The sequence below is a fragment of the Lissotriton helveticus genome, chromosome 1_1 (assembly GCF_964261635.1).
Source record: "Lissotriton helveticus chromosome 1_1, aLisHel1.1, whole genome shotgun sequence".
In the NCBI taxonomy this organism is placed as follows: domain Eukaryota; kingdom Metazoa; phylum Chordata; class Amphibia; order Caudata; family Salamandridae; genus Lissotriton; species Lissotriton helveticus.
The window spans coordinates 194338223-194353872 of record NC_136057.1 but is presented as its reverse complement, the minus strand read 5'-3'; the positions used below and the strand labels follow the sequence as shown (position 1 = coordinate 194353872).

The window sequence follows — 15650 nt, the reverse complement described above, 5'->3', positions numbered from 1 at the left end:
GGGGGCAGGGGCCAAGCGTGTCCGGCCACCAGGCCTCTGACCAGATATCCTGATGGTTTCCAAAAACTAACACCTCAGTTTTGTCCCCATTGGGCCCAATTCACAGAATGAACTGAAGACTCAATCCTAAACTTACTACTATTTAGGTATTCACAGAATGCACTTACTACTTTTGGCATTCACAGAATGCACTTACTACTTTTGGCATTCACAGAATGAACGTACTACCTTTGGTATTCACAGAAGTTAGGATTTTGTCTTAAATTAGTCTTAAGACAGACTTAAGACAGACTTAAGACAAACTTAAGACAGACTTAAGACAGACTTAAGACAGACTTAAGACAGATTTAAGACAAAATCCTAACTTAAGTCTGTCTTAAGTTTGTCTTAAGTCTGTCTTAAGTTTGTCTTAAGACAAACTTAAGACAAAATTCTAACTTCTGTGAATACCAAAAGTAGTAACTTCATTCTGTGAATACCAAAAGTAGTAAGTTTATTCTGTGAATGCCAAAAGTAGTAAGTGCATTCTTTGAATGCCAAAATAGTAGTAAGTTTAGGATTGAGCCTTAAGTTAATTCTGTGAATGCCAAAAGTAGTAAGTGCATTCTGTCAATACCAAAATAGTAGTAAGTTTAGGATTGAGTCTTAAGTTCAGTCTGTGAATCGGGCCCATTGAGTCTGAGATAGTTCTCTACCATCCAGGAGGCCACTGCTTGCATGCAGGTTTTAAAATTCCCTGCCGAGGCTTCTACGCTGTTAGTAATAGATATCATAATTTGAGTGTCATCAGCGTAGGATAGCACTTCCAGCCCAAAAGAACTTAGGACGCTGGCAAGAGGGACAACATCAACGTTGAAAAGGATTGGCTCAATGAGGAACCTGCATGCAAGCAGTGGCCTCCTGGATGGTAGAGAACTATCTCAGACTCAATGGGCCCGATTCACAGACTGAACTTAAGACTCAATCCTAAACTTACTACTATTTTGGCATTGACAGAATGCACTTACTACTTTTGGCATTCACAGAATGAACTTAAGGCTCAATCCTAAACTTACTACTATTTTGGCATTCAAAGAATGCACTTACTACTTTTGGCATTCACAGAATAAACTTACTACTTTTGGTATTCACAGAATGAAGTTACTACTTTTGGTATTCACAGAAGTTAGAATTTTGTCTTAAGACAGGGTCGAGTGGGAGGGGGGATAGCGATCCTTCATAAGGATCACTTGCAATGCCATATTGTACCCATACCCGACTTCCCGGATAGCTTTCAAGCACTTTACTTTACAATAAAGGAAGCGCAATGGCCCTTTTTTAATGGAATTTTAGTGTATCGACCACCTGGCTCAAGAACTCATTTTACACACAACCTTCTCCAGTCCCTGGAACCCTATTTCGGCCGGGAAAATTTTTCTATCCTGGGTGATTTTAATTATCATTTAGAACGGCAAGATCTATCTGATACATCATGTCTTATTGAGGCTCTGCAATCATGTGGACTCACGCAACGTGTTAGCGGAGCTACCCATCGTGCGGGCCACACATTGGACGGCATCTTCTCCAATGACCCTCGTTTGACTATCAAGGATCCGGTGTACCTATCTTGGTCTGATCATCTTGCGGTTCCTTTTCTTTTGGAATACCATAGGGTGGACTCCTGCAAAAAAGGGAATCACGTTATGGAAACTGCCAGAAACCTTAGGAGTATTAGCAGTGATTCCTTCGTGCCTTGGGCTGCTAGCCTTTCTACCACTGGCTTGGACAGCGTACAGACCGCACTAGGTCATTTTGAACAGGTTACTACTGAGGCCCTGAATAAATTGGCCCCAGTACAGTCCCGCCGCCGAGCCAGAAAGAGACCATCCGCCCCGTGGTTCTCGGATTCCCTCAGACTTCTCAGGCAAGAAGTGAGAAGAAAGGAGAGGCTCTGGCATGCTAGCTGGGACTTTAAGAACAAGGAAGCCCATAAACTCCTTGTTAGGAAATATAAAGATGAGATTGTGCAGGCCAAACAAGACTACTTTGTAACTCTGACAACCTCGCTTTCCTCGCCGAAGGAGCTCTTTAAAACCGTAGACTCTTTAATCAACCTGCAAGCCCTTGATCCCGTTATTCCCTCGCAGGACCTATGTGATAGGATTGCCTCCTTTTTCCACTCCAAAATACAGGATATCCACCTAGCTCTCGAGGAACAAAGAGTTTGTATCAGTGTGCCCACCGCTCGGGTTGAGATGAACATGATCACTACTGACTTCTCCCCACTGTGCACCCTGGACTCTTTTCCCCCGCTGGCCTTGCAAGATCTGGAGATCCTGCTTAATAAGATCAAGTCTGGCTCTCCCTTGGATACCTGCCCACTGAAAATCATCAAGCAGTGTAGGGAGACCCTCCTACCACCGTTGCTAGAAATTATGAATCTAGCTATTAAAGATGGTATTTTCCCTTTGGAGTGGAAGAAGGCGGTAGTAAAACCCCTGTTAAAAAAGGCCTCCCTTGATCCGGAGGTTCTAAAAAACTTCCGTCCTATCTCGCTGCTTCCTGCCCCAGCGAAGATGCTTGAGGCACATCTTAACAAGCATCTCGCTGTTTTTGTAGAAAGCTCGAGATGTCTGGACTCCTCCCAGCATGGATTCAGGAGGGAACACAGTACCGAGTCAGCCCTCACCATCGTGCTCGATAAGATCCGCACGTCAGTGGATGGGGGCCAGACCTCCCTCCTGGTCCTGTTAGATCTAACTGCGGCTTTCGATACCCTCTCCCCCTCAGTACTTACATCTCGCCTGAGGGAGGTGGGAGTGAGGGACGCAGCTTTAGATCTTTTGACCAGTGCTGTGTGGGGTCCCCCAAGGGTCGGCACTTAGCCCGACCCTTTTTAACATCTATGTGACCCCACTAGCCAGACTAATAAGATCTTTCGGGATGGAGGTAGTCTCTTATGCAGATGACACCCAAATACTCGTCTCTCTCCCCCATTCAGATGTGCTAATCGCCTCCAAGTTTAGATCTTGTATGGAGGCGGTTGGTCATTGGATGATTCAGAACTCTCTTAAACTGAATGGGGAGAAGACTGAGGTGATGGTGTTTGGGGGAAAAGAAAACATCTGGTCAGCCAACTGGTGGCCTGACTCCCTAGGCATATGCCCTTCCCCCACAACATCTGCTAAGAATCTCGGGGTGATGATAGACCCTGCCCTTGACATGGGCAGTCAGGTGAGTAGAACCGTTTCCACCTGCTGGGGCTTGATTCACACCCTGCGTAGGATCAGGAAATATCTCTCCTTACAGGCTAGAAAGCAAATAGCCGTCGCACTTATAGGTTCTCGTTTGGACTACTGTAATGCGCTGTATGCTGGGCTAAACAGGAGCCACCTGCAGCGCTTACAGGTAGTCCAAAACGCCATAGCTAGATTTGTCCTGGATATTCCTAGACGCTCCTCGGCCACTGCGGCCAGGAAAATGTTGCATTGGCTACCGGTAGAACATCGAATCCGATTTAAAGTCTTATGCATGACCTACAGAGCCATCGCTAAAAATAGCGACACGGGAATTGGGTCTATCATCTCCCACTACACCCCTGGAAGGAACTTGCGTTCCTCCAGGAAATCGCTTCTGACAGTCCCCCGCGTACGAAGAGCTAAATGGGGTGGCAGGGCTTTTTCCACTCTAGCCCCTAAATGGTGGAATGATCTTCCTTTGGACCTGAGATCCCTTCCGTCTTTACAGAAGTTTCGTACTGCCCTAAAAACTCGCCTCTTCCGGCAAGCCTATATGTAAGGACGTCTGTTGCAATTTTTGATCTCATTGTTAGGCGCCTTGATACCTGCGGGTTATTGTCTATGCGCGTTATAAATTTTTATCAAATCAGATCCCTGAGGATCTCCACAGAACAGCTGATTAGGCCCTTAATAGAATTGGCCCATCTTCACTCTTTGCGACCGGTCCATAAGAAATGAGGAGAGCAAGTTCAGGGCCAAGCCCTTGATCTATATTTCCTTAAGCCTGCCCACCAATCTTAGAGGAGAGATAGTATCGAAGGTCACCGTAAGGTCCAGAAGGATCAGTAGTGTTGGATGACCTGCGTCAACCGGACACCGGATGTTGTTGAGTACCGAGGTTAACGCCGTCTCAGTACTGTGCTCACTTCTGAACCAATGTTGCGATCCATCGAGCAGCTGATGCTCCTCCAAATAGGAACTGAAATAAGAATTCCGGTGTTTCTCCAATATTTTAGCTGGAACCGGTAAAAGGGAGATGGGACGATAGTTTTTAACTCAGTAGGATCCAAAGAAGGCTTTTTAAAAAGGGGTTTAACCACCGCAGTTTTCCAAGATATCGGGTACTGGCCAGAAGTAATAACAGTATTAGGTAATGAGGTAAGATGAGGAACAATAACCTCCCTTCCTAATTTCAGAATTTTCAAAGGGCAGGACTCCAACGGGAACCAGACTTGATTCCATTTAGCAACCGATCGGTGTCCTCTTGCCGTAGAGGAGGGTAGGAGAATAAATTACCTTCCTTTACAGGCATAACCAAATGATCCACAACCGAAGAGTGTGATGAGGGGCCTATATTGATTCCCCCAATATTTAGGAGTTCCAGGGAGGAATATATTTCCATAATTTTTGACTGGAAAAAATTTGCCATTCTATCACAGAGGTCCTGGGAGAAGTTAGTTTAGGCAGTGACTGAGGGGGCCAGGAGAGACTTAATCACAGTAAAAAATTCCCTTGGAGACCGTAAAGACCAAGGGCCAGATGTAGGTCGCCCAATACCGGTCGGTAACGGCCGAAAATCGGTAAAATCGGCCGTTACCGACCGGAATTTGGAAAATGAGATGTAGGTGCCAAAAATGTACCAAATCGGCAAATATGAATCGGTAAAATACCGAATCGGTATTTACCGAGTCCATATTGTCCGAAATCGGTATTTACCGATTCCTTATTTACCGAGCTCTTATTTACTGAATCGGTAAATAAGAATTTGTTAAAAATGCCCATCGAGATGTAGGAAAGGCCAAAAATACCGAATTCAATGAAATTCGGTATTGAAGAGTCGGTATTTACCATGGACTGAAAGCAGGTGGTAGCCAGGTGCAGGCTATAAAAAAAGGGCCCAAAATGCAACAGTGTTGCAAGAATGGCGGCATTCTATGTGACTGCAGTAGGTGGTGTGTCCCAGAGCAGTCTGTCCCGTTTTTTCAGGGAGTTCCTGGATGCCATGAAGCAGAGAATGGAACATTACATCCGGTTCCCTGACACACCTGTGGAACTCGCTAAAACAAAAACTGACTTCTATGGACTGGCACACTTCCCGCATGTGATAGGCTGCATAGATGGCACCCACATTCCACTATGCCCACCTGCAGCCACTGAACACATCTACAGAAATCGTAAGTCAACACACTCCATCAATGTGCAGGTGATATGCAATGCTGGCAACATCATCACAGACATAGTGGCCACATTTCCTGGGAGCACGCACGACTCCTACATTTTCCAGAACAGCGGAATATATACACGGCTTGTTGCTGGAGATTTTGGAGATGGATATCTGCTAGGTAAATAGGTGAAACACACCCTGAAATGAATGGCAGATGTATGTGTCATGTGTATGTAACTCATGGACCTCTCACTCCCTCCTAGGCGATAGTGTATATGCCCTTCATTCCTTTGTGCTCACACCGTACCTCAACCCAACTAACAGAGGCGATAGGCGCTACAACGTGGCACACAGGTCAACTCGCAACGTAGTGGAGCGAACATTTGGACTCCTCAAGAGCAGGTTCCGCTGCCTCCACAAGAGTGGAGGTGCACGACAGTACACCCCCATCCTGTGTTGCAAGATAATAGTAACCTATGCCATGTTGCACAATCTTGCCACCAAATAAGGCACAGAGGTGGAGGTGACACATCACGAGGACATTGATGATGACCAAAAACATGCAGCAACAGATGAAACATTGAGACGGACAGAAATTACACGTCGATATTTCTAGGTAATGTATGACACATAGGGCCTGATTCACAGAACTAACTTAAGACAAAATCCTAAACTTACTACTTTTGTATTCACAGAAGTTAGGATTTTGTCTTAAGTTTGTCTTAAGACAGACTTAAGACAGACTTAAGTTAGGATTTTGTCTTAACTCTGTCTTAAGTCTGTCTTAAGACAAACTTAAGACAAAATCCTAACTTCTGTGGATGCCAAAAGTAGTAAGTTTAGGATTTTGTCTTAAGTTCGTTCTGTGAATCAGGCCCATAGACAGGTATAGTGTTTGACGAGTGTAGTTTAATATTCACTACATCATCATTACATAGGAAAAGCCATTGCCCATCAATGTTCATGTCCATGACTGCTTGTGCTCAGTTGCCGTCACTGTGTGCAGTCCTGTGGATCTGCGGCATTGTTCAGTGCTTACGCCCATGCACTACATTGCGAGATTGATGTTCCTGGGTTTGAATATCTCGGCTGAGGCCTGACTCAGCATGGCTGTGCCTGCCGCTCCTGCGCACCTCTGGTACAGGTGTGCTGGAGCCACTCCTGCTGGTTGACCCCTCTGTCTCCTCCACACCCGTATCACCAGCATTGCCTGTGTTAGTGGCTAGCATCTGCTCCATCGCAGAGGTCACTCTTCCCATGCCCCGTGTCAAGTCTGTGCAGCAGTGCACAATTGCATCCTGCATGGCTATTGAGCGCCGGCAAAGTAGTGACGTAGCTGTAGCAAATCTGTTCATTGCCTTTGACTGCTGCCGCATATACTGCCGCTCCCTGTGACGCTGTAGGTGATCCCTGTCCAACTTATCAGACAGTACACCCATGTATGTAGAGATGTCTGTTATCCCCTTTGAAATTGCCTTCAAACTACATGCTATGTGGCCTATTCCTTTGTCCATGTTTGTCATTTTATTGTTCATGCAGTGCACCTGCCTATGCACGGCCAACAGTGCCTTGGCCTGCATGCGCAGTACTTTGACCATTGTGGCCTCCAGGCCACAGAATACGCTCCCATCTTCCTGACCATCGCCACCCTCACGTGCCCTCCTGCCTAGGACACTGGTGCGCGCAGAGCCTGCTGGAATCTGTGGTCTAGCCTTGTCAGCCACAGGTGCAATTGTTTGGTGTACAACATCCTCATCCTCTGAATCAGAGGTTTGCAGGATCCTCTGAGGGGGCACATCAGGCCTACTTGCCCTTCCCTGCATGGACAACCTGGACGTTGCTTTGGGTGTAAGCGGTGTGCTTACCAATTCAGGAGAACCAAACAACAGAGGTGATAGCGGAACAGGTGTTGAGGCTCGCTCTGGTGATGAGGCTTACTGGGTGGTGGTGTTGCCTCCTTCTACAGCGCTGTGACGTGTGCTTTCTTTGTCTTTTTCCCTTCTCTTAGTTGCTGGTGCCCTCTCCTCACTTGCTGGTGCTGGAGTGCGTGAGGACTCTCCTGTGGAATCAAATTGACATAGGGTCAATGTTGTTGTTCACCTGTGTGTAGTTCTTAAGTAAATTGTTTACACACCTTTGCACAGTGTACATTGTGTGTTTGGTGCTGTGTGTGGCATGCCTTGCTGATTCTTGTGCTGTATGCTATTGCATGTATGTACTCATGACTACGTCTACCATGATGCATTGCTGGGCCCAAGTATGATCTGTTCTGCAGTTTGATGATTCTACACTGTGGGGTACGGGTTCAGTTAAATGGTTGTGAATTCGGGGACATGCATCTTACCTTGTTTCTTGGTTGCTCTTGCTGTACTGTCCAGGTCTCCAATCCCATGGATGCATTCTGGCTCCATGGTGGTTTCAACAAGCTCCTCCATCTCAGTCAGTTTTGGTGCTTTGCTCCTGCCACCTCCTGTCACACCAGCATCCTTTTTCTGCGGAGCTATCTTCTTTTTGGTTATGATGCGCAGGTCATACCATCGCTTTTTAATGTCCTCGATCTCCCGGTGGGTCACACCAATGGCATTGACTTTGCCCTGTATGCCAAGCCATATGTTCCTCTTCACAGACTCTGCTACATGCAGAGACTGTTTACCGAATATTTGGTTGTAGTGACTTACAATTTCTTCTACAGCCACCTGAAGTTCTACTGGGCTGAACTTTATCTTTCTTTTGCGCTCCCCACCATCCTGTTGCCCTTCCTCTGACTCCATTCTGTTGCACTGCTTGGCTCTGGATGCTCAGCTCCTCTCACCTCAGCTCAATTGTTTGTTCAGTTGGTGTGCACCTGTATGGGTGTGGCCACTCCCAGGTACTGGGGAGGGGTGCTTCATTCTGATTGGTTGGATTCTCTGGGCCTCGGTTGTGGGGTGTGTAGGATGTCCCTGATTGGTTGGCAGGCTCACATGTCAATTTTCAATTTTTCCGATTCGGTATTTACCGATTCGGTAGTTACCGATTCGGTAATATCCGAATCGGTAAATTCCGATTCGGTAAGACCCATTCATTCCTATTGGCCTCCTGGCCCATTGTAATGAATGGGTTTTACTGATTCGGAATTTACCGATTCGGGATTTACCGAATCAGTAAATACCGAAATCAAATACCGAGTCATTCCGAATCAGTAACTTTTTCAGATTTTTTACCTACATACCATTTTCCGATTCTGAAACACCGATTCGATAAAGTCGGTATTTAAGAATCGGTAAATGGAAATTACCTACATCTGGCCCTTAGTCACATTAGAATAAAATAATACTTTTTCCTCTGTGATGGCAATTTTGTATGCCCTTAATTTAAACTTGCGCAAATCTCTTTCGGCAGGGTTGAGATAGCGGCGCCATTTCCTTTCTTGATGTCGGCATGCTTGTCTAAGTTTCCTCAGTCTCTCTGAGAACCAAGGGGCCGAGGGCCATTTTCTGGCCGCATAATGCTCTTTAAGAGGAGCAAGGAGGTCCAAGGCTGCTAAAAGCCAGTTGGAAAACTCGGAATAAGCTAAATCAGCATCCAAATGAGAGGACCATACATACTTGTTAAGCGTATTAAGGAGAGCCTCCTTATTAATAAGGCTAAGGATTCACCTCTTCTCCACCCTATTTTTAATATTGGGAGATATATTAGATGCTGTAATTTGCAGCTGGAATGGGATAGCATAGTGGTCAGACCAAGAGAGTTGAAAAAGTTCCTCCACCCTGATCCAGGAGTCGTTCGAAAAAATGCCTATCCAATATGTGTCCTGCTGTATGAGTAGGACTCAGAATCAGCTGGGAGAGGCCACAGCACTCCATAGTTACTTAAAAAGTTTGCGTTTCTGTGCATAGGGTCTTCTCCAGATGGAAATTAAAATCCCCCAGGAGTGTAAAATTAGATCTTGCCAAATAGGGCTCTATCAGATTACTAAAAACCTGGCTGAACATACCTCTCGGTCCTGGCGGCCGAAATGTCAGCACTCCAGTAAAGCTATCAGTTGAGATGACCTTCAAAAAGAAATATAGGGCCTGAAAGGGGTCGGAGGCAGTAGTAGGTGGCTCAGTGAGACAAGAGTAAGTATCCTTGTATAATATGGCAAGGCCTCTCCCTATCCTCCCTACCCTATCAAATCTAGAAAGGGCATAACCAGAGGGGATATCCTCATCCAGGTCTGACCCAGAGCACTCTCTGGCCCAAGTTCCGGTAATAAATATCCAGTCAGGCTTACGAAGGGACACAAAATCCCTAAATTCTACCTTGTTCTTAATCAAAGATCTAGCATTATTAAGGTAGCCCATAAAGGAATGATCAGGGAGCAAAGAGTAGGCCTGGTGTTTCTCATTCCAGGGATTGCTGACCGCGACTATCGGAATGAGTGTATTACATACAGTACACTTGTATGCCTGACATCCTGCAAGAACTTCCAGGTTCATAGGCCCACAGTACCACTCCCCCTGCCTATGTAGGTCAATGAGCTGTTCTCTAGAATAGCTAAGGGGCTTAATATGGTCAGTGGCAGATCGGCCAGGGTTCCTGGCGCAAGGCACAACCGGTGCATGGACAGGCGCAGACAGGCTCGCTTTTGGCATGTCCGCTGCATGTCTAGCCCAGCATGCCCTGAAATAGGCGGGGCCGGGAACAACTAGACCGCGACCCTGCCCCTGCAGACAGGAAGTAGGAGGGAGGGAGATTCAATCCAAGTACTCACTTCCCTCTGCAACAAACGGCAACGGGGAAGGAGTAGTGCCCCCACAGACCCTCGACCAATCAGTGAGTATGGCGGTGCGAGCTAACTGATAGAATAAACGCTCACCGTCAAAGAAGTTAACAATCACTATAAAAACCACTCAAAAAATGAAAATAAATGTTTAAAAGACTGTTAAAATAAATACAGGCAAGTAAGCAGCGAAACAGTGAGGCGCTTTAAGACTGAAGTGACACTGTAAGCCTCTACTGCATTTGTGTCCTCCCCTGGTGTGGAACTTCCATTGAGTCTAGCAGCGCTAGTAACTGCACCGCAAAGGCCCATCAACAACTGACGAGAGCTGCTCCATTCCGTACCGCGCGCCATTCCGTGTGTGTCATTCCGTACTGTGCATCATTCGTACCGCTCACCTCGCCCCCGGCCGGTTCCTTCTTCCTCTCCTCTTGCTCTTGGATACCACCGCCCGCTAGGTTAACACGCCATGCATGCATAGAGCTGTAGAAGTGGGAGTAGCAGGCCCATCCTTTGGCCTCTGACTTCTGGTGACTACTGCAGGGTCTGAGGGACCGGTGGACATCAGTGAGGCAGATAGCTAATGTCATTTATTTTACCGCAGGAGGCCGGTCTGGCCGCTTCTATTTGTACCTGTGCTGTGAGGCCGCGTCTCTTCTTCAGAATGCCTGGAAAGGGGTCTCTATGCCCATTAGGGAATTTCCGAATCTATAGACTGAGCAGAGGGATATTTTTTATGTTGTTGCTTTAAAGAAGAGGAATAATGGATATACTAGAACTTGTATGGTGTGTTATCCGCAGATCTGCCCTGCACTTCCTGGGTTTTAATTGTGTTTTTTCCCAGCTAATTACCAAACAGTTTCCTTATGCTATTAATTTTTTTTACGTTTCAAAACTTTGTTCAATATTTAAATGCTATACAATGAACATCAGATTCACTGAGTAGTTGATATTATGAGTTGAAGTGAGTCACAGATAATGCATCAGTATATTTGTTGGATCTAGGGTCAACAGTTCCCCGGGGGTAGCATGGCACGAGCGGGTAGGCATCCGAAAGCTTACGTGTAAAGTGACCATACAGCACACACATCCACGGAGACTGTAAAATGGGCACGCAATGACTGACGCCACTCCAGTGAGTATTAGTAAAAATCAAGTAACTTTTATATAGAGCAGGATCAGGGTAATCAAGAATTCACAATATTGTTAGCTTATTAGCTTTCCTTTAAAATACATGTGTTTTAATACTTGGTAATAAATACTAGATGAATAAATATTAAATATAAGATAAATATTAACTATTAGATAACTACAGGCCTGACCTTAGCCTTGCTTCTTGTCAGCACCTGCAAGGAATTCATTATAAGGACAACCAAATAACATTGCATCTCATTCAGGGTAACTTTGGCAATAAAGGCATGAATATCACCTTAAAAGCTTTTCATCAATGCATTTCAATAATCCTGTCTGGAAGGAAATAACGTTTCTTTGCACAGCGGTAAACATTTCCTATCTGCAGGAATTAAACAGTTCAACAGCAGAGAAGAACTTTTCATTAGGTATGCATCAACCTTTCATCCGGTAACACTGGCTCAGTTCACTAGGCAAGTACTCCCACCTCTTCAGGTGTTCTAACATTCCTTCTGGCCAGAATAAACATTTGAGGAATCAGGCAATGATAATAACAATCCCTTAGCCACAGTAACCATTTGCCTCAGGGGATAACAGTGGGCTTCCATTTGGCTTCTCACCAAGCAAGGGTGAGCTTTCCCTTAGTCACCGATAAAACATTTCATTAGGACAGAATTACCCATCTCATCAGGTAAGGATAACCTTTCATTAAATGTAGAACAGTTAGTTAACCAGGGTAAACCCTCTCAGTAGATAGGGACACCCCTTTCAATAGTTACCTGTAGGCCATCAAGGATTGCAGAACTAAACAGGACTAAACATTTCCTTTTGCACATATAAGCATTTCCTCATGTAAGGGAAAACATTTCATCATAACCCTCTGGTTTACCCCTTGGAGGTAAAGTAATCAACTTTTTTCAAGGTACACTCCTGCAGGAATAAACATTTCATTAATCCTGAATAACATTTCCTTCAGCATGTCTAAACAGTTCATCATAGATAATCATTCCATTGAAGACCCGACAACATATCATTAGGCCGGAATGAAACTTGGCTTATGCAAATAAAGCAGTTCCTTACTTAGGAATAACCCATTCATGGGTATAAATACCCATTTTGGTAGGTAAGAGCGACCACTTCATTTCTAGGTCCTACTAAACCAGGCCAAATTGAACATTTAAGACATTCCATTAATGGACCCCTAACGAGGGGTTAACTCAGAGCCCAACCATGGCACCTCCTCAACCTGGCATTAGGCTGAATTACAGCTCTCTGGCAGTAAGGCGATTTTAGACATTTCCTTAGATAACTGAGGGCATTCCTAAAGGCATTGCACATGCAGGATTAAACATTAAATTACCACATTGAGCCTATAGAACCCTGGTGCCGAGGGATCAATCAAGAGGTGGCACCTTTTCATTAAACCATGAAGACCTGCCTAGGGCAGGTTGGAAGAACCAGTCCCTCAACGCGGGGTTCACTTTACTATAATGCAGCCCCTCCCCCAAATAGTCTTACAGGGCTCCGGCCCAGTTCAGGTGCTTTAAGGGCTAATCGGGGCCAACAGGGCCCAACTACAGTTTCTCCCAGGGGAGGGGCGGCTCAGGGCCTCCTTCGGGGCCTTCCGCCCTCCTCCTAGGGGTTACCTTCTCTCTTCGGCCTTTCCAGGACCCTTGCGGAGGTTTCCGGTAAGGGAAAGGGCTCCTACTCCTCTCGGAGCCCTCCCTGATGATGACCGGCTGTTCCCGGGCCTTCTGCAGCCTCCACGGCCAAGGAACCACTCAGAATGCGGCGCAGGAGGGACTAGGCCGCAGCGGCCAATGACCGTGTACCAAAGGCGGGGGCACGGCCGGTGACTCGGTGCCCCCGTCACGGGACCTGAGAGGCAGGCTTCAAGTCCTGTCAGGCCTAGCGCGGCCTAACAGGAATTCCGGCGGCCCTCTCCTAACACCGGGGGCTGCCGTAACGGAACACACAACGGGGGCAGGAGAAGCACAGACGAACGCGGCGGCCTCCCCAGGGCTCAAGGAGCCGCCGCAAGGACTGCATGCGATTGGGCCTGGCGCGGCCCACAGCACCACAGCGGCGGGAATCGGGACAGTGCCCACAGGAGCCCGGGCTACAGCGGTGAGTACCCACTCCCAATCAGCGCTCCTCAGGGCACCAACAGTCTTGTGTGCCATAGCGCTGGGGGGATTCTAAGCAAGAGCGCTCTGGAAGGTATCAGCGCTTTGGCTAGCACCACATAGGGCACAGACGCAGTCTAGGCAATAGCGCTTCAGGGGACACAGCAGTTCTGAGGAGCGCAGCGCTTCCACGGGCACCGCAGTTCTGGGAGCTAGCGCTCAGACAGCAGTAGCGCTTGGGCAGTTTCCACAATAGCGCTCCTGGCAGCCACAGATCCTCAAATGACAGCGCTGGGCACTCAGGGTTAGTTAAAGCACCAGCGCTTAGCAGGCACAGCGCTTCTCAGGGGCCATTCCCATAAATAAGGCAGTTCAGGCAGTGCCAGCAGGACAGGTAGTCCAGGGTGCTAGTGCAAGGGAATAGGAGCGCTTAGCCAGCAGGCAGTTTATTTTAGTTGGAAGCAAACCAGCAGATCAGACAGGACAGGCCACACGACAGTGGCAGGGTAGCGCAGGGACCCAGATGGCGTCAGGGAACGCAGGGGGGGGTGACTCAGCGCCAATACCTGGTTGATCCCTCAATAGTCCTGTAGGTAGAAAAGTTTCTTCCTGGCGCTTTAGGTTTCTTGCGCCTTTGTAAATAGCAGATTCTTGGTTCCTTGAAGGGGGGTTGAGTTGATGGCTGGTATCAAATCTCCTCAGCCGGTCACCTCAGGTGGACTCTGGGTTCCCCTCCCGCCGGGCCAGATCAGGGGGGTAAGTTCAGGATTCCTCAACACTTGGAAGGCAACACCTAAGCCCTGTCACTCCCAGTATCATAGGTCCCTGACTAGGCCCCACTGCCTAAAACTCCTGCGTAGGTTCTCTCTCTTCTCTTCTCTCCTCAGTTCTCTCTGACAGGAAAGTTTCCCTCCCTTTCCTTTTATAGCGCCAGTTGACAAATGGCAGTGGCAGTTGGTGTCACCTCACCTGTTCCAGAAGGTTCCAGGAGGTTCCACCATTCTAACTAAGGGCAGGCTGGTATTTGCTACATTGTTTGAGGGGTCCAGCCAGCTCCTGGCTACTAGAATGCACCCACAAAGACCGTGCTGCAGTAGCAGGGGTCAGTGGCAGCCATGTTAGGGGAAGAGGGCACCTGCACCTTAATATTAGTTTAACATTACGCAGGGAATCTCCACTACACAAGGCCTATTCACTTTTGTTACAATAGGGGCACCCTAAATTAAAGGAATAAAAAGCGAAACATTTCTGGGAAAAGGGCCAAGTCCCACACATCTCCCCACCAGCCAAAATCCAGGGTAGACCGATCATCACCTTGATGGGCTTCCCTGCTTGGGGCGGAAAAAGGTGGACGCAGGCTGTTACTCCAATGGCATCCGCCAGCTCTTCGTCAATCAAACCACCCCACTGGTGTTCCCTAGTGGGATGCAGCCAGGACTGACCTCTAGACAATTCAGAAGCCTCTGGCCCTTGCTCTCTCTCAGAGTGGGGGGCAGTAGCCCCAGGCCCGTGGTACCTTTGGACCACTCTCCTTCTCAACCTAGAGTCTAAACCCTTGGGTTGTACTGGTAACAGGGGCGAGTCCTCCCTCCCCCTGCACCCCCTCTCAGAGTTCTGCACCCTCCCAACTGGATTAGTACCCCTGAGAGTCACAACCGGGGGGACTCTGATTACAGAGATCCCTCCCGCCAGGTCAGGCAAACCCTGAACCTGGCCACCCAACCCGGGATCTGCACCCTGTGGCTGGTCCGGTGCCAGAGGAGAGTCCTTCCTCCCTCCGCACCCCCTTCCAGGGTTCCGCACCCTCCCACCCGGAGAGGTCCCCCTGAAGTCACACCGGTAGGGTCCTTAGTTACCGGTAGCCCACCCTCCAGGTCAGGCAACTCCTGAACCTGAAACCTCAGTCCAGGTTCTACACCCTGTAACTGGTCAGAACCCCGATACGCTGCCACCATTAGGAGTACCTGGCACACATGATTCCAAGGCTTTCAGCTCTAACCCCTTTAGCTGAAGCTTGTGCACCAGCTTCCTTTCTTCCATTGCAAGACTCTCCCTCTCCCTCTCGTGCTCTAGCATCTTCGACGACGCACACCCCCCAGATACTCTACTCCCTGCCCCGGAACATCTTCCCGGTAGCACATAGCCAGACACAACAATGTTGAGTAGGCCTGGGTCTTCTGGTGCGCCCGCCTCCCTGGGTGTGACCTGCCGCTCCTGTTCCCCATCCCCTCTCCCCTCTGGGTGGGCTCCTACCCATGCCCTCAAAG

At 47.8% G+C, this 15650-nt stretch overlaps 1 long non-coding RNA gene across 5 annotated transcripts in view; it reads left to right on the top strand.

Annotated features, from left to right (window-relative positions):
• The window catches only part of LOC144784384 (uncharacterized), a 623310-nt gene that overhangs the window by 39734 nt on the left and 567926 nt on the right, over positions 1–15650 (top strand). For 3 of the 5 annotated variants that reach the window (XR_013601650.1, XR_013601637.1, XR_013601643.1), the window contains one exon: positions 7391–7514. The exons of the other annotated variants lie outside the window; for them this stretch is intronic. This is a non-coding gene — a long non-coding RNA (uncharacterized LOC144784384). Of the gene's footprint in view, positions 1–7390; positions 7515–15650 lie in introns of those variants that run through there. 5 annotated transcript variants of the gene reach the window in all.